This window comes from Crinia signifera, chromosome 4 (assembly GCF_055691185.1).
Source record: "Crinia signifera chromosome 4, ASM5569118v1, whole genome shotgun sequence".
In the NCBI taxonomy this organism is placed as follows: domain Eukaryota; kingdom Metazoa; phylum Chordata; class Amphibia; order Anura; family Myobatrachidae; genus Crinia; species Crinia signifera.
This window is the reverse complement of record NC_139220.1, coordinates 332,462,318-332,486,742: the sequence shown is the minus strand read 5'-3', so window position 1 is coordinate 332,486,742 and position 24,425 is coordinate 332,462,318. Positions and strand designations below refer to the sequence as shown.

At 47.3% G+C, this 24,425-nt stretch overlaps 1 protein-coding gene across 1 annotated transcript in view; it reads right to left on the bottom strand.

The window, feature by feature from the left end:
- Positions 1–23,068, bottom strand: part of LOC146075998 (uncharacterized) — a 29,795-nt gene extending 6,727 nt beyond the window's left edge. Inside the window, exons 1-2 of the mRNA XM_083185756.1 lie at positions 22,699–23,068; positions 13,080–13,202 (exon numbers count right to left, since the gene is read on the bottom strand). The gene's annotated coding sequence lies outside the window, so the exon portion shown is untranslated. The remainder of the gene's footprint in view (positions 1–13,079; positions 13,203–22,698) is intronic.
- Between the last annotated feature and the right edge of the window lie 1,357 nt (positions 23,069–24,425).

Here is a 24,425-nt window from a genome sequence, read left to right as displayed (position 1 = left end):
GCCGAAAGGCTAGGTAAGGATAATGACCTGAGAGTGGAACACCAACACCTTCTTCGGGATGCTATTCTTTTTATTTTACAACACAATTATTTTCTTTTTTTGGACAAGCACTATTTACAAGTCATGGATACCGCAATGGGAACCAGGTTTGCACCAAGCTACGCTAATTTATATATGGGGCAATTTGAGGACCAACTGATTTGGGGGAGAGAGTTTGGCGCAAGCCTGGTTTTCTATGGGCGGTACACCGATGACCTTTTTATTATTTGGGATGGGGATGCACTTTCAGAACAATCTTTTGTAGACTATTTAAAATCACAATGATAATAATTTCAAGTTCACCCATCACTTTCACCCCACCAATATTTAATTTTGGGTATCTCATTGGAGATCATGGGAAATCAGATAGCCACAAAGAACCATAACAAAGAAGTAGGGATAAATGCCTATTTACACTTTCAAAGTGAGCACTACCTCCCCTGGAAATGAGCAATACCTAAAGGTCAGTTTACATGTCTGAGAAGGAAATGCTCCAACACTCAAAATTTCATGTTCCAGTCCAAAAAAATGACTTCCGCCTTTTTACAAAGAGACTATCCTCCAGGCCTAAGAGAGAAAGCATACACGGAATCACTAAACTGCGAAAGAGAACAACTCCTTAAAGGGAAGAATAGGAGATAGGATGAAGGCCCTCAGAGACCTCTGACTAGAAAACTGGCGTACATTGCCACTTATAACAGTGCAAGCAGTAAGATCAAAAATCATAAAAAAAGAACTACAAACATCCTCAAACAAGACCCAATACTGAACCAATCCCTTCTAGTTGAACCCCCATTCATCTTCAAGAAGAACACCACTCTCAAAAAACTGGCTCCCAGCTTTTTGAAAAATATAGATCAGATTCCGGATTCTATGAACACATGGCTTCCAACCAAACCAAAGGGCTGCTATAAATGTAACACGTGCACACATATGATGAACACAAAGACTTAACAAGTTTCACAAAAAGAAAAACCTTATGTCCTAACACAATTCATAAACTGTAACTCCACTTATATCATATATGTTCTGAGGTGTAACCGTAACCTTCACTATGTAGGTCGCATGACCAGATAACTAAAAATTAGGTTCCTTGAGCACCGACAAAATATTATGAAAGGGATTCTAACGCATAGTGTATCAAAACACTTCTTCCTTCACCATAATATGGACCCCTCAGAATTGAAAATTGTCGGGATAGAACACATTGCCGCAACACCAAGATGGGGAGACCTCTTTAGAAGCCTTGCCCGTCAGGAGGTCTTCTGGAAGCATCAACTAGGTTCAATTCATCCAGGAGGCCGAAAGGAGTCTGCTGAACTAAATATTCTATTATGAGTTTGCCTAACTAAGCTATCTGTTGATAATTAAACCTATTTTCGATATATCCCCACTCCCCCCACTTTTTCTCCCTTCCTCCCCCCTCCCCTTCCCTGCTTTCTCAAAGGAGAAAATGACTGAGATAATAAAAAAGTGAAAAAGGAACCTTTACAATAAATAAATAATGCATAGAATTTATGATTTAAATATTAATAAAAAATAAACAACTGATTAGGAAAATATTTTTTCTGTCATAAATCACTATTTACTAAGATTATGCGAAATAAATCCATATTGCAACAGTTTGAGCTGTTAGAACACTAATCATTCACCCCCCCCCCCCCTCTCTCTCTCCCCATTCTTTCCCTTCTGTATATTTTGATAGGAAATGTGTCAGTTAAAGGACTTGAATGGAAATAATTGTTCACCGATAACACAATCTCACATCAAAAATATTTCATACAAATATTGTATATTTGTATTATAAGAATCTGCCACTGTATACATAAAATTAAAATCTCTTCTTTTTCACTTTCAGCAATAATTCTTTGCAAAGACCCTTTTTTTGTACATGTATCCTTATATATCCCACATGGGACGCATATATGCCCCACTTCTGTCATCCTATAGTCCCATTAAAGCCCCACTTCCGGCAGCCAAACCATAGTGTTATGCAGGGCACTATTCCTGGGAACACCCGCACTTCGAATGACGCACTTCCGTCCTTGGCGTGTGCGCTGTATACACTTCCGGTCACCGGGTGCATGCTCCTTCACTTCTCTGGAGGGAGAATGAAGTGCGGCATTCCTGCTAACACTTCCACCCCATTTGGTCAACTAACCTATAGAAAGAGTAAATAAACGCCACACTTTTTGGTGGCGTTTTTTTCGGGAATCCCCAGACGTGAATGTATAACAGCCAATACAGGCTAACAATACTAACAACACCTGTAAGAACACAGATTATTGCGAGACTAGCCGGGACACATGACCTCTGTCCACCAATGAATCACCACCATAATATTAGAAATATCCTTAAACAACTCCCATTCTAGAAAGTTTATAAAAAAAAAACATTATGTATGTTGTTGATATGAATGTACTTTGCCTCCTTTTCATTCTTATGTACCATGTGACCATGTATCATGTGATCAATTACTACTTCCCGAAGCAGTATAAATACCCCCCTGGGAACAAACACACCCTATCCTTTGGTAAAGCTGTGGAATACAGCGAAACGCGTCAGTCATGCCACCCAGACCCTATTGAAGGAGTACTACCCAGATTCCTGGCATTTGTTTTCCTGTCACTCTCGATTGGGACCTATCCGAACCAGCCCTTTATTGGAAACCTCCACTAGTTCCAGAACAGGAGCCGTATCTCCATTTACTGCCAGCGCCTTGCACCTTTCAAGTTAATTTGGACATCCACTTGGACAGCATAACATCTGCTGAGGAGGTTGCTGACAGCACAGGACGGCTACCCACCAGTGGACGGTAATACACTCAATAATTTGGGTATGATGTAAAAAGGGCATAATATGAACAGACTGATCCCACAAATATTGCCACATATCCCCCCTACTACACCAGGAATCATGGGACATTAGTCTAGTGCACTAGCATTTTTTTTATAATTTTTATATATTTTTTAATTTTTTAATTTTTTTATTATCTTACAGCAATTGCTTAGTAATACAAATACTGCTCATTTCTTAATCATTTGACTACATTGTGTATAATAAATTGTATGCTTCTATTGTGAAACCATTCCAATTGATCACACATTTTTTTTTCCAACCAGCGCTGCTTAAACACCGGTCTTTTCCATTAAAATGCATCTTCTTCGCAGAGCGATGTGACAAGGACGCACAAGCAGCTTCTGATAATTAAAATATGTGGAATCCCTGCATTGTGTCTACATAAGAAATGCTACTTTAGTGTTTTCCAGTTTTTCATATGCAGATACAGCAGTGGTCACACACAATATATAGGAATGCCACATATTTTAATAAGCAGAAGCTGCTTGTGTGTCCTATTCGCATCACTTTGTGAATAATGCGCATAACAAAAAAAGTCACATGATCAGACGCTTGGCGGTACCCAGTCATAGTGCGCTCACATGTTATGTGTAACCCGACTTGTGGTGAATGGAGGATAGATGCATGTGGACACATCTCTGTGTTCCCAAATTGCTGGGACTCTATTTGCAGTCACACGTGCAGCACAAAGACCTCTACCCTCCTACAGTATACACAGTTTATTAATGTGTCTATAATTGTTGTATAATGTTTTTCCTCTGACCTCAGATGTACAGAACATACAATACTGACCATACATGGGTAGCACATGCTAGTGATCCTATCCCCCTATGGTCAGCTGATGCAGTAGGATGTCACCACACTCTCCAGGCACACCATAGGGATATGAACAAAGTGATCATCTCACATTCACTCAGCTCAGTGTGAAGTGTGCAGAGGAACCAGGGTTCACACATTTCTATGTTAGAGATCTGGAGAGGTTTGGTGCTTGGGAATCAAATACAAAAAAAACAAAAATAGGATTTTAATTACCTAATGGCAAATCCTATTCTCATAGTCCATATGGAATACTGGGGTCTCAATATAATGAGAATTGAGGGTTCTCCGCAGGAGACAGGCACATATAACTTTCTTCAGAATGGGTGTACTGGCTCCTCCCCTCCACATCCCCACCCACAAGCCAGTTAAGGAAAACTGTGCCCAAAGGAGAATGAACGTATGTGAGAAAAGGATATGCGTATACATGATATGTGGTGAGATTCATACCAGCACAACACAACAAACACAATAACAGTTAACAGAACTGTTAAAAACTTATAGAAACATAATAAACATAAAGTCACTCAAGTGACAACATACTTTAGGCAACAGGCAAGAACGTCACAACTATAATAGTGACAACCAGATGCAGAAGAAATCCGCACTGAGGCCGGCGCCCAGTATCCCGTATGGACTATGAGAACAGGATTTACTGGTAGGTAATAAAATCCTATTTTCTCTATCATCCATATGGGGTCTCAATACGATAAGGATGTCACAAAGTTTCCAGAACGGACGGGAATGTGTGGAGACTTCTGTAACATCACCTGCCCAAACTGGGTATCCTCTCTGGCCAGAGTATCAAACTTGACCACGTAGCAGCTTTGCTGAGCTGCAGGGCTGAAACCCCATGGGCAGCCACCCAGGATGATCCCACTGCCTTTATAGAATGAACCTTCAATGAGGTTGGTGTAGGCAATTTTGCTGCCCCATAAGCCTGTTGTATAGTAGAACAAATCCAACGGGCAATCATCTGCTTTAAAGCAGGACAACCTCTCTTGTGTGCACCATAAAACACAAAAAGCCATTCTGTCTTACGCACTCGAGCAGATCATTTAACATACGCCTTAAGCATTCGAACCACATCCAAGAATTCTGGAATTCCAGGATGATTGGAACTAAAAGGAACCATAATGGGTTGGTTCAGATGTAATGCCGAAACCACCTTAGGCCGGAACTGCGGACAAGTCCAAAGCTCTGCCCTATCTTCATGAAAGACAAGATACAGGCTCTTGCATAACAAGGCTCCCAATTCCAACACACATGGACAGGGGCATAACTAAAACTTTATGGGCCCCATAGCAACATTTTGAAATTGCCACTACAATGCACATTAGGGGGAGAGAACAAAGCGTGAGGGAACTGAGTGGCAAAGGCCATGATGCATTAAAGTACAAATGCATTAAAAACCCTGCTCCGCTGCTGAGGGTAGTGCCAGCTGTAACTGACATTACCCATAGAAACCTATGGCTTCTCTCTGCAGTGCTGGGTGAGGAATCTGACATGGATCCCTCCTAACATGCCCTGCAGTCACAGGCGTCTCTGCCCATGTGCAGGCGGAGTCCTGTGTCACAAACCCTAAAGTCCAGACAGCTTCAGGGATCACAAAGGGCAGCTTCAGGGATCACAAAGGGCAGCTCTTACCAGGAGAGCTGCCCTTTGCATTTTTCATCGCAAAGGGGAAGAGAGAAGGGGAGAGAAAAAAAGGGGAGAGAGAAGGGGATGGGTAGAGAGTAAAAACGATGTGGGAGAAAAAGAGAGGGGAGATAGATGAGATAGAGAGGGTGAGTGAGACAGGGGAAAGAGGGAGAGAGAGGGAGTGAGACAGGGAAAGGGGGGAGGGGAAGGGAGTGAGATAGAGGAGCTGAGACAAGGCAAGAGGGTACGTGGAGACAAGGGAAGAAGAGGAGAGAGGAGGGGAGGGGCGAGGAGGAGAGTAGAATGGGAAAAGAGGAGTAGAGGGGAAGGGGGGACAGAAGAGGAGGAAGAGCGGGATACATGGGGGGAGGGGATAGAGCAGACAGAGGGGTGTGCAATGATTTGAAACTTGGAACAGTGGCCAGGCATCACTTTAATTCCCCTCACCTCCCTCCCTCCAAGACTGGTCTATTTCTCACCTGCGTTGGAAGTAGTGGATGAATCTCCTCTACTCAAGCAGGCTCCGGCAGTGGTGGTGTGGTCGGTACTGTGTCCAGGCGTCAGCGGGTCAAAGCCCCGGCTCCAGCACTTGCAGTAGTGTGTAACTGCGTCCCAATGCCGGCAGTTTGTACACCAGCTGCAGCAGTTGGGGTGACCGGTGCAGTGTCCTGTTCCCTGGTGCCAGCTCCAGCAATCATGGAGGTGGTGGGTTTGGTGTACTGTGCGCCGGTGGGTCTATTGTGCACCAGCTGTAGCAGTCGGTTGATGAGTGTCTTCCCCAGCGCCGGCTCCAGCAATCGCAGTGGTGGCGAGTGTGGTGTTCTGCACCCCGCAGGTCTCCTGTGTGCTGGCTGCTTGTCATCTGCGCTAATAGCCACTGAGGGGGTGGCGGATGGGCACGGACGGCAACGCGGCAATATAGAAAATAATTAAAAGGGAGCAGGAGATAGCGTGCTAGGTCCTTGGGCCCCCCAAGCCCTCGGGCCCCATAGCAATTGCATCCCCTGCACCCATTGTAGTTACGCCACTGCACATGGAGCCGAAGCCAGTGCCAAAAGCACCACCATCTTCTACGTGACGTGCTTCATTTCTGATGTTTCCAAAGGCTTGAACCAGGATGACGTCAGAAATGATAACAGCGCATCAAACTCCCCCTTTGTGCCGTAGATGGCACAAAGGGGGGATTGGATTTTTAGAACCCCTTGGAGAAAGGTCTGAATCTCAGGCAAGACCACCAACTTATTTTGAAAGAAAATGGACAGAGCCGAGATTTGAGCCTTTAAAGATTTCAAACGAAGGCCCAATTCCAAACCTGCCTGCAGAAACTGCAAGAAGCAGTCTAGTTTAAAGTCTGCCAATGGAAAGCTCTCTTTTTCCCACCAGGCAATATACAGTATTTTCTCCAAATATAATGGTAGTGGGATGCAGTTACCAGTTTTCTAGCCTGGGTCATGGTACAGATTACAGAGGCAGGAAGGCCCTTGTGGGCCAAAATCTGCTGCTCAACCTCCAGGCTGCCAAATAAAGCCACCCTAAGTCCTGGTACACAAACGGGCCTTGGAGGAATAGGTCATCTCTGAAAGGTAGATGCCAAGGATCTTCTACTAACATGGCCTGAAGATCCACGTACAAGGCCCTTCGAGGCCAGTCTGGTGCTCCAGTATTGCCTCTAATCTTAGACTTCACACTCTCTTTAGGACCCTTGCGAGCAAGGGGATTGGAGGAAAGATATAGACTACATTGTATGACCAACCTGTTGTCAGAGCATCGTCCACTTCCCAGTTGTCCTCTCCCAGAGCAAAGATTGCTGAGATAGCCCTCACATGATGTTCTGCCCATGAATCTTGGTGCTTCTCTCTTGCACGCTAGGCTCTGTGTACCTCCCTGGCAGTTGATATACGCAACCGTTGTTGCGTTTTCCGACTGGACATGTATTGCTTGGCCTCTCAGCAGAGAGCCAGCCTGCAGAAGAGTACACTGCTCTTAATTCCAAGTTGTTTACATGCAACTTGTATTCCCGCAGAGTCTACTTGCCCTAGAAGTGTACCCTTATGTCACTTCCCCCCAACCTAGCAGACTGGTGTCTGTCATGAGTAGAATCCAGTCCTGGAGCCCAAAAATCGGTACCACCAACAGGTTGGAAGACTGAAACCACCACTGCAGAGATAGCTTGGCTTGAGACGACAGACTTATCCTCTTGTGCATGTGGAGGTGTGAGCCGGACACTTGCTCAGCACATCCAATTGGAAAATACTGGAGTGGAATCTCCCATATTGGATTGCCTAGAAGGATGCCACCATCTTGCCCAATAACCTGATGGACTGAAATGAGGTCCTGAGCAAGAGCTTCTGCTATCAGCTAGTGAAGTGCTATCACCTTGTCCCCCAGGAGGTATACCTTCTGGTCCACTGTTTCCAAGATCATCAGAAATTGGATACATTGGCTCGGGACCAAGGAGGAGTTTGGTAGATTCAAGAGCCACTTGCGCATTGATAGCACCTGTATTGTATGATTGATTGTGAGAATATATTCACCCTCCGACATTGCTTTTAGCAGTAGGTCATCCAGGTAGGGAATCACATTTATCCCTTGTGACCTGAGCAGGAGCATCATTTCTGCCATCACCTTCGTGAAGATGCACCGAGCTGTTGACAGTACGAAAGTCGAGACTTGGAACTGATAATCCCATAGAACGAACCTTATGTATGCCTGGTTTGTTGGCCAAAGTGGAATATGAAGATCTGCATCTTTGGTGTCTAGGGAAGCAAGGAATTTTCCTTCTTCCTAACTGGCGATTACCACCTGCAATGACTCCATCTTGAGTTTGAACACCTTTAGATAGGGGTTCAAGGATTTCAGATTCAGGATTGGCCTGACCGAACCATCCGGCTTTGGTACCACAAAGACGTAGGAGTAATGCCCCAGACCCCGTTCCTGCAATGGGACAGGTACTATGACCCAGGATTGCACCAGCTTTGTGATTGCTTGCTGCTGTATAACCTTGTCCTTCACAGCTGCTGGAAGTCCTGACCTGATATATCTTCAGGGAGTCGATCTGTTGAACTCCAGTCTGTAGCCCTGTGAAATAAGATCCAGCAACCTAGGCACGAGGCATCCCATATGTGACTGAAGTGCAACAGCCAAGCTCCCACCATGAGCATTTCTCTGGGTGGGTGAACACCGTAATGCAGAGGGCTTAGACGCAGCTGCACTTGAGCTATGGTCTTGGGACCCCAACATCAGAGCTTTTCTGATTTTTTCTCATGGAACTCTATTGGCATTGTTACATAGTTACATAGTAGGTGAGGCTTATAAAGGCTTGCGTCCATCTAGTTCAACCTATGTTTATAATAGTTTCTCCCTTGTTGTATAGTATGTTCCGATATTTTAAAGACAGATTATGTTACTTATTCATACCCGTGGAAGTTTTTAACCAATAAATGTTTATCCAACCTTATTTTAAATGTATTTATAGTGTCTGCTGACACCACTTCTCCAGGAAGAGAGTTCCAAAGTTTGACTGTTCTGACTGTAAATAATTTTTTTCTTCTAGATGAAGTAAATCTTTTTCTTCTAATGTAAACTCATGCCCTCGCGTCCTAGATTCCTGTCTAGCAGAAAAAAGGGTGTTTGACAGTTCCTTATATTGGCCCCTAATGTATTTATACACATTGAGTATGTCTCCCCTAAACGTCTCTTCTCTAGTGTAAATAGTCCCAGATTGCTTAATCTTTACTCGTAGCTTATATTCTCCATTACCCTAATAAGCTTTGTGGCTTTTCTTTGGATTTTTTCTAATTCTATGACATCCTTTTTATAGTGCGGGGCCCAGAATTGTACTCCGTATTCAAGGTGCGGTCTAACCAATGATTTGTACAGAGGTATAATTACTTTTGAGTCCCTAGTTTCCATGCCCCTTTTGATACATGCTAGAGTTTTGTTGGCCTTTTTTGTTGCTATATTACATTGAGCAATATATTACATTGAGCACTACACCCTAGTTTGTTGACATTGGAGGCACCTCTGACCTTTGGGCACAACCTGGAAGCCCAAAAGGACTGCTGGCTAGGTCCTGAGAAGGGACGGCAGACCTGCTTGGATGCCATAGGTAGAAATGTACATTTCCTGGCAGTAGCCTTAGAAATCCAGTCATCTAATTCGCTCCCAAACAACCTTTCCCCCATAAAGAGTAGACACTCCACACTGCATTTTGAGTCAGTATCCGTGACCCATTGACGTAATCACAAGGCCCTCCATGCCAGTGCTCAGTATGCACTTGTTTGGCAGAGTATGTGAGTGCTTGTATCAGTCTGAGTGTGGAAGATAGAAAGAAAAAGACCCTTTTTGTTGGGGCACTCTTGTCAGACAATATGATTGTTATGATAGCGTTCAGTCAATTAGAGGGTTGTACAAGTGCTAGGAATCTAAGTGGTAATTTAGTGTTTATTGGGGTGTAGTAGGGGGAATTCCCCTATGGATTTTTTTTTAGTAAAACTTCGCTTTTATTAATTCTTTATAAGATAAGTCTATACATCACACACACACATACATAAGGACACACAAAACATATAATATTTACACTTCTTAGAAGACCACCTTTCAGGTTATGAATTTATGTCCCCTTGCTTGGGTAGGATAAATTGTATAATCTTATTCGTCAGAATAGAGTTCAGTAGAAAAATCTACTGCAAATATTTGTGACACTTAGAGCAACAAAAAATATTGGTTAAATATTTGCCCCTCCACTCCTCTCCTGCACCTCACTATCCAATCACACACACACACACGCACACACACACGCACAGTTTAGTTTCACTTCAGGACTGTCTGACCTGGCTACACGACCTGCTCTATCACTTTCAGTTCAGGACTGCCTGACCTGGCTACGCAATCTGCTCTATCACTTCAGTTCAGGACTGCCTGACCTGGCTACGCAATCTGCTCTATCACTTTCCGTTCAGGACTGCCTGGCTTGGCTACGCAATCTGCTCTGTCACTTTCAGTTCAGGACTGCCTGGCTTGGCTACCTGACGTGCTCAATCACTTTCAGTTCAGGACTGCCTGACTTGGCTAGACGACCTGCTCTATCACGTTAAGTTCAGGACTGCCTGACTTGGCTACACATCCTGCTCTGTCACTTTCAGTTCAGGACTGCCTGGCTTGGCTACACGACCTGCTATGTCACTTTCAGTTCAGGACTGCCTGGCTTGGCTACACGGCCTGCTCTGTCACTTTCAGTTCAGGACTGCCTGGCTTGGCTACACAACCTGCACTGTCACTTTCAGTTCAGGACTGCGTGGCTTGGCTACACGACCTGCTCTATCACGTTAAGTTCAGGACTGCCTGGCTTGGCTACACGACCTGCTCTATCATGTTTAGTTCAGGACTGCCTGGCTTGGCTACACATCCTGCTCTGTCACTTTCAGTTCAGGACTGCCTGGCTTGGCTACACAACCTGCTCTGTTACTTTCAGTTCAGGACTGCCTGGCTTGGCTACACGACCTGCTATGTCACTTTCAGTTCAGGACTGCCTGGCTTGGCTACACGGCCTGCTCTGTCACATTCAGTTCAGGACTGCCTGGCTTGGCTACACATCCTGCTCTGTCACTTTTAGTTCAGGACTGATTGGCTTGGCTACACAACCTGCTCTGTCACTTTCAGTTCAGTACTGCCTGTCTTGGCTACACAACCTGCTCTGTCACTTTCAGTTCAGGACTGCCTGGCTTGGCTACACAACCTGCTCTGTCACTTTCAGTTCAGGACTGCCTGGCTTGGCTACTCGACCTGCTCTGTTACTTTCAGTTTAGGACTGCCTGGCTTGGCTACACGACCTGCTATGTCACTTTCAGTTCAGGACTGCCTGGCTTGGCTACACGACCTGCTCTGTCACTTTCAGTTCAGGACTGCCGGGCTTGGCTACACAACCTGCTCTGTCACTTTCAGTTCAGGACTTCCTGTCTTGGCTACACAACCTGCTCTGTCACTTTCAGTTCAGTACTGCCTGGCTTGGCTAAACGGCCTGCTCTGTCACTTTCAGTTCAGGACTGCCTGGCTTGGCTACCTGACCTGCTCAATCACTTTCAGTTCAGGACTGCCTGACTTGGCTAGACGACCTGCTCTATCACTTTCAGTTCAGGACTGCCTGGCTTGGCTACACAACCTGCTCTGTCACTTTCAGTTCACAACTGCCTGGCTTGGCTACAGAACCTGCTCTGTTACTTTCAGTTCAGGACTGCGTGGCTTGGCTACATGACCTGCTCTATCATGTTTAGTTCAGGACTGCCTGGCTTGGCTACACATCCTGCTCTGTCACTTTCAGTTCAGGACTGCCTGTCTTGGCTACACAACCTGCTCTGTCACTTTCAGTTCAGGACTGCCTGTCTTGGCTACACAACCTGCTCTGTCACTTTCAGTTCAGGACTGCCTGGCTTGGCTACACAACCTGCTCTGTCACTTTCAGTTCAGGACTGCCTGGCTTGGCTACACGACCTGCTCTGTCACTTTCAGTTCAGGACTGCCTGGCTTGGCTACACGACATGCTCTGTCACTTTCAGGTCAGGACTGCCTGGCTTGGCAACACGACCTGCTCTGTCACTTTCAGTTCAGGACTGCCTGGCTTGGCTGCACGACCTGCTCTGTCACTTTCAGTTCAGGACTTCCTGGCTTGGCTACACGACCTGCTCTGTCACTTTCAGTTCAGGACTTTCTGGCTTGGCTACACGACCTGCTCTATCACTTTCAGTTCAGGACTGCCTGGCTTGGCTACACGACCTGCTCTATCACTTTCAGTTCAGGACTGCCTGGCTTGGCTACACGACCTGCTCTGTCACTTTTAGTTCAGGACTGCCTGGCTTGGCTACACGACCTGCTCTGTCACTTTCAGTTCAGGACTGTCTGGCTTGGCTACACGACCTGCTCTATCACTTTCAGTTCAGGACTGCCTGGCTTGGCTACACGACCTGCTCTGTCACTTTCAGTTCAGGACTGTCTGGCTTGGCTACACGACCTGCTCTATCACTTTCAGTTCAGGACTGCCTGGCTTGGCTACACGACCTGCTCTGTCACTTTCAGTTCAGGACTGTCTGGCTTGGCTACACGACCTGCTCTGTCACTTTCAGTTCAGGACTGCCTGGCTTGGCTACACGGCCTGCTCTGTCACTTTCAGTTCAGGACTGCCTGGCTTGGCTACACATCCTGCTCTGTCACTTTTAGTTCAGGACTGATTGGCTTGGCTACACAACCTGCTCTGTCACTTTCAGTTCAGGACTGCCTGTCTTGGCTACACAACCTGCTCTGTCACTTTCAGTTTAGGACTGCCTGGCTTGGCTACACAACCTGCTCTGTCACTTTCAGTTCAGGATTGCCTGGCTTGGCTACTCGACCTGCTCTGTTACTTTCAGTTTAGGACTGCCTGGCTTGGCTACACGACCTGCTATGTCACTTTCAGTTCAGGACTGCCTGGCTTGGCTACACGACCTGCTCTGTCACTTTCAGTTCAGGACTGCCTGGCTTGGCTACACGACCTGCTCTGTCACTTTCAGTTCAGGACTGCCTGGCTTGGCTACACGACCTGCTCTATCACTTTCAGTTCAGGACTGCCTGGCTTGGCTACACGACCTGCTCTATCACTTTCAGTTCAGGACTGCCTGGCTTGGCTACACGACCTGCTCTGTCACTTTCAGTTCAGGACTGCCTGGCTTGGCATAAAAAGCTGCTCTGCTCACCTTACTCTCCCGTATCACTGGCCGGCCGCAGTTTCCCACATACACCGGAGGGGAGAGGAGGATCCGGTTATATTTCTGCCTCCAGTTACAGAGATCATACAGCAAGTCACGGCAATACAGATTCTGCAAATGAGAAAATGGAGGAAATGATTATAGGAATAACTCACATATACTGGTGTAAATTGGCGGCACTCACAGACTGGTCTCACTGAGTCAGATAGTCCGTCACCTCATATAACGTTTCACTTTATTCCAACCGTCGTCAGACACAACGGTATAAATGTTACCTTCCGGTGTAGGTTCAAAGAGCGTGAATCTGCCCCGAATTTCCATTCTTCTCTTAATTAACAGAGTGTATACATCACCATGGTAACTGTAAATAATCAATACTGATCTAGGAGCACATCGTTTAGCTTATATTATACGGGTAGAGATACAAAGCTCGGAGAAGTTTTACAGCGATTTGGGCCAATTTCATCCATCTCCGATGGATCGGGCTGAGAAATTGGCCCAAACTAGATGTGTACAGATGGGGCCACTCTCATTAGAGTGGCTCCCATCGTACTGTCCGACAGAACGGGGTGCCCACACATCCTAACCCACCAGCTACTGAGATATGGTGAGCTGGTGGCACGGTGGAGAATGGCCCCATCTGTATGACATGCCATCGAATCCGATGCGATGCCCTGTGCATATCAGGCCTGAGTCGAAGGTCGGACCTGCATGCGGGGAACAGGGGTCGCATGTGATACATCACTTGTGAAAGGGCTGCATACAATATATCATATGTGTTCCTGCCACATAGGAAGGTCCCGGGTCTTCCTTACCCTCTTATCCTTTGAACTTTGCTCTAGATATACTGATATACTGTTATATTTCTCAGTAGCATTGAAATTGGTATTTTGAGTGTATTAATTTGGCAATTAGAGGTCCTGAATAAACAGAACAGTACCTCCACATATCAATTGCTTTGAATTCCTTCATATGTGATAAAAAAAAGCTACTTTGCAGAAACAATTGTTTCAATTCGCCTTTATATTGGATACTGCTTAGATCAGGGGTCTTCAACCTTTAAGACAGCGTGGGCCACCTAACAAAATCCAGTGAAGCCCGAGGGCCACTATACTCTACTGCGGTATTTCGGACAGCCTCATAGAATCACAGCTCCCCTATAACGTCAGCACATTCCTTCATAGATAGTTGGCACAGCCGCCCATACTCAGCACATAACCCCCCCACACACACACACATACCCAAATAGTTATCAGCAGCCAATTTGGGTTCCAGTGCAAACAGTAAAATTTGTGCTCCCCCCCCCCCCCCATATATAATTTGATATTGAATAAATTGCACGCGCCGTAGGCACGCTCCCAAAAAAGGGGTGTGGCCTAATTATAACGAGTGTGAACTAGCAGGAAAACAATTACCTGACACCTCACTTTTCAACCTGCATGACCAGACATTGGTTACCGCAGGAATGGTCATTGTCCTCACACGCTTAAGTTGACTGAAGGCTGCACAATGTCATATAAACATGAAGGCCCACACAGTGACCTAGTACGCCTCACAGATCGAACCCAAACAATGAAAGGCTACTTAAATCAATATACACTGTTACACTGTTTATCCATAATACACATTACACATTATGCCGCACACCGTGATGCCCATTACACATTAATCCACACAAAAATTATGCCCATTGCACATTATGCCCCACACTGATGCCCATTATGCCACAGACCATAATGCCAGCAGTACTCCTGCTTATACATATGATGCCCCAGCAGTGCCCCTCACACACAATGCCCCAGCTGTGCCCCTCACACACAATGCCCCAGCAGTGCCCCTCACACACAATGCCCCAGCAGTGCCCCTCACACACAATGCCCCAGCAGTGCCCCTCACACACAATGCCCCAGCAGTGCCCCTCACACACAATGCCAGGTCCCCTGCTCCCGCCAGCTGTACTTCCTCATCCTGCAGCTTTGCCGGGTCACCTGCTTCCACCATCCATGCCTCCTCCTGCAGTTTCGCCGGGTCCCCTCCGCCAGCTGTGCCTCCTCCTCCTGCAGTTCCAGCACCGGGTCCCCTGCTCCCGCCAGCTGCGTCTCCTCCTCCCGCAGCTTCGCCGGGTCCCAACTCCCCAGCTCGTGACCAGACGTGCCTCCTCCTCCCTCAGCCGCGCTGGATCCACTCCTCTGCCCTGCCTGCAGCCAATGGAAATCGGGTAGGCGGCACCCGGGGGGACTCCATTACGCTGCCTCCCTCGGCAGCATTTTCTTTTACTGTGCATGGCGGGCTGGCGGGCAGGGGGCCACTGAGATCAGCTCCGCGGGCCATGAGTGGGTTGAAGACCCCTGGCTTAGATAGTTTAAAACAAACTGCTTAAAAATCCTGTTTGATACATTCCAAGTGGCTCTATACATAGATCTCGCATTTTGGGTGTATTCATTTGATAACTAGAGATTCTGAATAAACAGAAACAAGTACCTCTGCATATCAATTGTTTTAAATTGCTTCATGTGTGCTGAGAAAGCTACTTTTTATAAACGATTGTATCAAATTGCCTTCATGTGTAATACTGTTTAGATAGTTTAAACAAACTGCTTTAAAATCCGATCTGACGCATTCTAAGTGGCTCTATACATAGATCTCTCTACTACAACGGTTCTCTCATTCTGACAGCTAGAAACGCTGCCAGAGCATTAGAAAATAGTGATTACAGCCAGTTCAGGACAGCAGAAACCGCTACCTGTCTCTATGGGCCTTATTCTGGTCGGTGCGGACGGAGCCGAATATGCGGCCAGGACCGTGCGTACTAAACCCCCCTTTCGTACGGATTGCTCATTCCGTCCGAATGCGGTAAGCCGCTGACCGCACGGAGCACAAGTGGATTTCTCATGTATACACCTCCTCCATCTCAGGGAACCTCCCCCATCATTCGATGGTCACAGACCATCGAATGCAGGACCGAGTGGTCAGGCAGCTCCTGCAACCTCAGACCACACGGGCATTTCTCCATGCAAAGGCAGGGATCTGGGCGGGCAGCTGACATCCGGCGATGTCATATGTCCGCCCCCTACACGTGCGTCACGACCGCATTACCATACGTACGCCCAGCGTTTTCATGGGAACGCCCATGAAACGCGGGGTGTAAACATATGGTAATGAGCCCAAACAGCCCTTCACGCCCCTCTCCACCCCCTGTTCTTAGTGTACACATTTCATGCGGAATGTGGCCGTGCGTCCCGTTCGCACATGCGCAGAGACGCCTCTGCACATGCGCAGACACAAAACATCGGCGGACCGACCGCACGCGGCCATTACCGCACCAACCAGAATAAGGGCCTATAATTTATATATCTGCTTATATAGCAGATGTCAGACAGCAGAACAGATACTGTCTAATTTCCCAGACTCTCTCTATCTATAGGGGACATATACAGTGATATAAATCCCTACCCTACATTTATCAGACAGCCGAGCGGACACTCTGCACTGCAATAAATGCAACAGAGCAGTCATATGTGACAAGCAGAAGCTAATACTATCCTGCATCGATACCTCAGTGCCTTGGACATGGTGCAATCTCTCATCCAGTATTTGATGACTAGCGTATGATACTGGAAAGCAGAAACACTAATGCTATTCATTCTCCACAACTTTCCACCTCCCTGCAACAACAGCTCTCTCTAATGCTTGTGCTGTATATAATAATAATAAATAATAATAATAAATAATAATGTGTTATTTGCAGTATACAGCATTTTCTCCCAATAGGAATCAAAGGGGGAAATTTACGAAGATGTTTATTCTACTTCACATGTGATGTTGCCATGGGCAACCAATCAGATCCTGTCTACTATCTTCTAGAGGGTGCGAAATAAATAAGAAGTGGATTCTGATTGGTTGCCCATAGCAACATCACATGTAAAGTAGAATACACATCTTAGTAAATTTCCCCCATTCAGTCTCTCTGCCCTCTAGGTTTGCATCTCTACCTGTATAGTATAAGCCAATCAATATGCTCTTAGTGTTGCTTAGTTACAGTTACCATGGTGATGGATACGCTCACCGGACACTGCTGTCTCTGCACACAGATGGGTCTAACCATTAAGAGAACAGTGGAAATCTGATGCGGATTCACGCTCTGTGGGGGAAGGTCACTAAGATGGGAGTTTCTATTTCACATGAGATGTATTACTGGGCCGCAGCCATTGTGAACCCTTTGAAGTTGGTCATACTAAGATCTAAACTTCATTTCATTTAGTTGTATCACCAAAAGTTCCTCTGGGGAGTTTGTTCGTAAAACCCGTAAAAATTGGGAAATCAGTAAATTTTACTTTAGTTGTACCAGATGCTGGCTGGTGGCTTGTAGCAAGGTGTCCCTATCAGTTGTTCACAATGGCTGCAGGCCAATAAACCTGGATGTGTGTGATACAAAGGATACACTACTTGTAGTGCAATGCTGATTGGAGGGACATTGGCAAATCCACTAACTGGAAAGCGGATAAAGATCCGATATCGATTAACACGTACTTTGGCATTTGTTATATACATGCTGAGATGTCCCTGTGGGTCATATTATGTTGGGATGACTACAAGACCATTCCGAGATCGCATGGCCAACCACAGGTATACTATCAGACTGGCTTTAGAGACTGGTAAAATGGATAAACCAGTGGCAAAACATTGTCTGGAAAATGGACATGTACATAGGTACTGCCATTAAAGAGAGACCTTATCCACTAACGTAACATCAGACTGCAAATATATTAGCAGCATATCCAGGAGAAAGGTCTTCCGCCACCCAGCCGATTGGTTTATCCACAGAAAACCCACTAATTGGTACTTCTTTCATTTGTCTACTCAACCAATGGAGTGGGGCACTCCTCTCACATTGTACAGATAGCTTAACAAATAATCTCCATTTGAATGGGAGAATTAACTCCACATTAGAGTAGGTGAAACCTATTTATGATAAGGAATAAACCTATTTATGATAAGGAATTCTCAATATCCCTTACTAGGTGTTATACTGTTTCAAGGACTCACTTACCACCTAATAGGAATTAATTCCTCTTGGGAAAGACTGCCTTATTAAATCCTTACGATCCGGTATGTAATTAACCACATTATCTTGTACCATAAATGGTATATCTATTTTGCTGTTCCATGTCTGTTCGCCTGTCTCCATTTTCTCCCTTGATGTTTTTATCCCTTTCATGTAAATAAATCATGACATATATGTAGCCAAAAAATGTACTGTACCAGTATGCCATTATGTAGTCCATTTGGTACTTATGTATTATCTGGACTCCCATGTTAAATGCACCCCATTTTTTCATACCCCTACTATCCAACTACGCATGGAGTTGATTTAATATAGTGTGGCGAGCGCAGCGAGCCACCGTGCCCGAAGCGTGGTGAGCGCAGCGAGCCCCGCGAGGAATCCAGATATTACATAAGTACCGTCCATTTTTGTTTTTTACAATTTTTAAACAAATTTACATTCTAAATGTTATCAATTAATTTTTTCTTTATAGAGGGCAGTCAGTGTGGTTAGTGCTATCACTAGTACGGGATGCGGTCATTTGGTCTACAGAATGATGGTCGACAGTCTTTAGGTCGACATAGGTCTAGATCGACATGGGAAAAGGTGAACATGATTCTAGGTCAAAAGGTCATTAGTTCGACAGGTCATTAGTTCGACCGTGTCTAGGACGACATTCAAAAGGTGGACATGGGGTTTTCCACAGTTTTTTAACTGCCCTGTGCCGACAGGCGGTATTTCATACCCTACCATCCACTAGGGCACAGGTCTTCAACCTGTGGCCCTCCAGATGTTGTGGAACTACATGTCCCAGCATGCCCTGACAGTTTTGGCATGCTCTTATAGGAAAAAACGTGGCAATGCATGCTGGGACATGTAGTTTCACAACATCTGGAGGGCCATAGGTTGAAGACCCATGCTCTAGGGCTTGGTGGGAGAATAGAATAGTGAGCCGAGTGTAGCGAGGAGATGTGGTGCACTTTAAACTGTGTCCATGTCGAATGTGTTGACATTCGGGTAAAAAAAACAGTGAAAAACCCCATGTCGACCTTTTGAATGTTGCTCGAATCCCGGGAAGGGGGGTCCGCAAATTGCGGGAGGGGGGGTCGCGGGGGTCCGCAAATCGCAGAACGGGGGTGGGTGGAGGGTGCCGTGAATCGCGGGAAGGGGGATTGTGGGGGTCTGCCAATCGCGGGAGGGGGGCGGCACGGGGGGGGGAGTGAATCATGGGAAGGGGGGTCCGCAAATTGCGGGAAGGGGGGGCGCAAATTGCAGAAGGGGGGGCGCAAATTGCGGGAGGAGGGCGCAGGGGGGGGTGTTATGAATCGCGGGGGCGTGAATCATGGGAGGGGGTAGTGGTGGGCTGCAAATTGCGGGAGGGGGGTTGTGGTGGTCCTTGAAATGCAGGAGAGGGGCTGCGAATCGCGGTAGGGGGGTCATGGGGGTCCGTAGATTGTGGGAGGGGGGGTCACAAGGGGTGCCGTGAATCGCGGGAAGGGGGGGTCACAGGGGTCCGCAAATCGCGAGGGGGGGCGCGGGGGCCCACGAATCATGGGAGGGTGGGTCGCGGGGGTGCGGGCAGACCTGCCGCTCACCTGGTAGCTGTGGAGTAATGGTGGATGGTGGCAGTGTACTGTAGCCCTGGATGGGTGGGGGAAGGTGATGTCAAGGGGGTGGTGGTGTGTATAACACTGGTCTTTTCCCTGGGGGGCGGGTTTGTGTATAACGCTTGGTGGGAACTTTGTGTGTATAACGCTGTCAATCACTCTTCTAATACCACCCAGCATTATACGCAGTGGGGATGAGTGACAGATAAATATAATGAATGGCTAAATAAAAGAGATATTCAGCAGTCAGACTAATCACATACCTTGCTGGGTATTACAGACCCCTCAGGACCACAGTAATCTGTGTAAAGGTGCCTACACACTAGAACATTTTTTGGCCGATTGGCCGATTTACGATAAATTGGCCGATATATCATCCGATGTTTACTGATAATCGGTCGAACATCGGCCGGTTTTGGTCCGATGCGCGCTCCCGTGGATCTTTTGCTAAATCTTCTGATCTTACGTGCTGCATGAAAGATCAGATGATTTGACAAAAGATCTATAGGAACGCGCATGGGATCTTAAGAAAAATCTTTGGTAAAGAGGTGCGCTTGCCTGAAATCTTTTGTCCAGGACAGACAAAAGATTTGAAGGCTAATTTATGCGCACATCTTATGATAGCAGATCTTTCTAGAGTGTGGGCACCTTTAGTACAGGAGGAGTGCTGCTTCTGTCCCCAATCCTCCCCCTCCCTCTGCTGCACCTCTGATAAGTCTGTGTTCTCAGCCCGAGTACAGGGTGAGATTAGTGGATCAGTCCCCCGTACTCCCCCTCCCTGCTGCACCTCTGATAAGTCTGTGTTCTCAGCCCGAGTACAGGGTGAGATTAGTGCAGCAGTCCCCCGTCCCCCCCCTCCCTGCTGCTGCACCTCTGATAAGTCTGTGTTCTCAGCCCGAGTACAGGGTGAGATTAGTGCAGCAGTCCCCCGTCCTCCCCCTCCCTGCCGCTGCACCTCTGATAAGTCTGTGTTCTCAGCCCGAGTACAGGGTGAGATTAGTGCAGCAGTCCCCCGTCCTCCCCCTCCCTGCTGCTGCACCTCTGATAAGTCTGTGTTCTCAGCCCGAGTACAGGGTGAGATTAGTGCAGCAGTCCCCGTCCTCCCCCTCCCTGCTGCTGCTGCACCTCTGATAAGTCTGTGTTCTCAGCCCGAGTACAGGGTGAGATTAGTGCAGCAGTCCCCCGTCCTCCCCCTCCCTGCTGCTGCTGCACCTCTGATAAGTCTGTGTTCTCAGCCCAGTACAGGGTGAGATTAGTGCAGCAGTCCCCCATCCTCCCCCTCCCTGCTGCTGCTGCACCTCTGATAAGTCTGTGTTCTCAGCCCGAGTACAGGGTGAGATTAGTGCAGCAGTCCCCCGTCCTCCCCCTCCCTGCTGCTGCTGCACCTCTGATAAGTCTGTGTTCTCAGCCCGAGTACAGGGTGAGATTAGTGCAGCAGTCCCCCGTCCTCCCCCTCCCTGCTGCTGCTGCACCTCTGATAAGTCTGTGTTCTCAGCCTGAGTGCAGGGTGAGATTAGTGCAGCAGTCCCCTGTCCTCCCCCTCCCTGCTGCTGCTGTACCTCTGATAAGTCTGTGTTCTCAGCCCGAGTACAGGGTGAGATTAGTGCAGCAGTCCCCGTCCTCCCCCTCCCTGCTGCTGCTGCACCTCTGATATCTGTGTTCTCAGCCCAAGTACAGGGTGAGATTAGTGCAGCAGTCCCCGTCCTCCCCCTCCCTGCTGCTGCTGCACCTCTGATAAGTCTGTGTTCTCAGCCCGAGTACAGGGTGAGATTAGTGCATCAGTCCCCCGTCCTCCCCCTCCCTGCTGCTGCTACACCTCTGATAAGTCTGTGTTCTCAGCCCGAGTACAGGGTGAGATTAGTGCAGCAGTCCCCGTCCTCCCCTCCCTGCTGCTGCACCTCTGATAAGTCTGTGTTCTCATCCCGAGTACAGGGTGAGATTAGTGCAGCAGTCCCCCGTCCTCCCCTCCCTGCTGCTGCTGCTGCACCTCTGATAAGTCTGTGTTCTCATCCCGAGTACAGGGTGAGATTAGTGCAGCAGTCCCCGTACTCCCCCTCCCTGCTGCACCTCTGATAAGTCTGTGTTCTCATCCCGAGTACAGGGTGAGATTAGTGCAGCAGTCCCCGTCCTCCCCCTCCCTGCTGCTGCTGCACCTCTGATAAGTCTGTGTTCTCAGCCTGAGTACAGGGTGAGATTAGTGCAGCAGTCCCCGTACTCCCCCTCCCTGCTGCACCTCTGATAAGTCTGTGTTCTCAGCCCGAGTACAGGGTGAGATTAGTGCAGCAGTCCCCCGTACTCCCCCTCCCTGCTGCTGCTGCACCTCTGATAAGTCTGTGTTCTCATCCCGAGTACAGGGTGAGATTAGTGCAGCAGTCCCCGTACTCCCCCTCCCTGCTGCACCTCTGATAAGTCTGTGTTCTCATCCCGAGTACAGGGTGAGATTAGTGCAGCAGTCCCCGTACTCCCCCTCCCTGCTGCACCTCTGATAAGTCTGTGTTCTCAGCCCGAGTACAGGGTGAGATTAGTGCAGCAGTCCCCCGTACTCCCCCTCCCTGCTGCTGCTGCACCTCTGATAAGTCTGTGTTCTCAGCCCGAGTACAGGGTGAGATTAGTGCAGCAGTCCCCGTCCTCCCCCTCCCTGCTGCTGCTGCACCTCTGATAAGTCTGTGTTCTCAGCCCGAGTACAGGGTGAGATTAGTGCAGCAGTCCCCCGTCCTCCCCCTCCCTGCTGCACCTCTGATAAGTCTGTGTTCTCAGCCCGAGTACAGGGTGAGATTAGTGCAGCAGTCCCCGTCCTCCCCCTCCCTGCTGATGAGGAATGTACAGCAGCACACAGAGCACGGCCAGAGCAGCCCCGGCTTCCGTGTGAGCTAAGTAACTATAAGGAAGCCCAGGGGAACATGTGAGGGCTGAGTGGCTGCTGATGTACAGGCTGCTGCAGCACACATACACATACCTGCTTCTATCCATCACCTGGGTCCCTGCAGATAACAGGCAACACACCATACAAAACAGCAGCTGCAGGGAGCAGTGATCACTTCTTGCAGACGTGCCCACCTGATCCCTGCACAGCAAATCACGAGCCAGCTTTGTTCTGCAGCGTCCAATCCACGACTGGCCCTGAGAACAAGGCAACAACCTCAAAAACAAGCTACCCACAACTAGCAGGAAAAACAAGCTAATTGGGAAAAAACAAGCAGAATTGTAAGCGGAAATGGCCACACTGGTGCACTCTTATGCAGGTCCCAGCTATCATTGCACTTCCTGTTTGTGTCAGTCCCCACCCCCTTTTTATTCTAGAGAGGTGTATATATGGTGATGCTACAGTGGCCATTTTGCCTAAGGGCAAATCCAAGATGGCTATATTTACAGTTCTTATATAGCGCAGCATATTCCGTTGCGCTTTACAATTGCAAACTACAGTGATTAAACAAACTGGGTAGATACAAACTGACATGGAGGTAGGAGGGCCCTGCTCACAATCTTACATTCTATAGGGCTAATAGGAGGGATACATAAGGATATAATTCCATAGCATGGCAGTCCCACCAGATTACAAAACAGTCCTGGTGGGATGCAATTAAATATACACTGTAAATGCTACAGGAGGTTGTGTGGGGGGTACTGAATATGATAAGCTTGCCTGAAGAGGTGAATTTTCAGGGAATGCTTGAAATTTTGGAAGCTAGAGGAGAGTCTTAGTATGCGTGGAAGGGCATTCCATAAGGTGGGTGCTGCCCAACAAAAATCCTGCAAGTGTAAGTGGGAGCGAGTAATGAGTGTGGATGAGAGACGCAGATCTTGTGCAGAGCGGAGAGGTCGGGTGGGGATATATTTTGAGATAAGCGAAGAGATATAAGTCGGTGTAGTCAGAGTAATGGCTTTGTATGTAAGTAGTAGTATTTTGTATTGAATGCAGTAATATACAAGCAACCAATGGAGGGACTGGCAGAGCGAATCAGCAGATGATGAGCATCTAGCCAGGAAGATCAGCCTCGCAGCTGCATTCAAAGTAGATTGTAGCGGTGAGAGTCTCTTCTTAGGAAGACCGGTAAGGAGTCTATTGCAATAATCAATGCATGATATAATGAGTGCATGGATTAGAGTTTTTGCAGTGTCTTGTGTAAGGTGCGAACCAATTTTGGATATGTTTTATAGATGAAGTTAGCATGATTTAGAGACAGATTGAATGTTAGGAATCAAGGACAGTTCAGAGTCGAGGATGAACCCTAGGCAGTGAGATTGTGGAGTAGGATTAATTGTTGTGTTCTCAACAGTGATAGAGATATCAGGTTGGTAACTACTCTTGGCTGATGGGAATATAATTAATTCTGTTTTGGAAATGTTGAGTTTGAGGTGGTGAAATGACATCCAAGATGAATTGGCAGAAAGACATTCAGAGACACGGAGCAATACTGTAGGTGACAATTCCGAGGAGGATAGATAGATCTGAGTATCATCAGTGTACAGATGATACTCAAGTCCAAAAGAAGTGAATAGTTTCCCTAGTGAGGAGGGATAGATTGAGAAAAGCAGAGGACCTAAACCTGAACCTTGTGGTACGCCAACAAACAGAGGTAGTGAGGAGAAAGGTAGAATCAGAGAAAGGAACACTGAAAGAGCGATTAGATAAGTAGGAAGTAAACCAAGAAAGGGCTGTGTTCTGAAGACCTAGGGATTGTA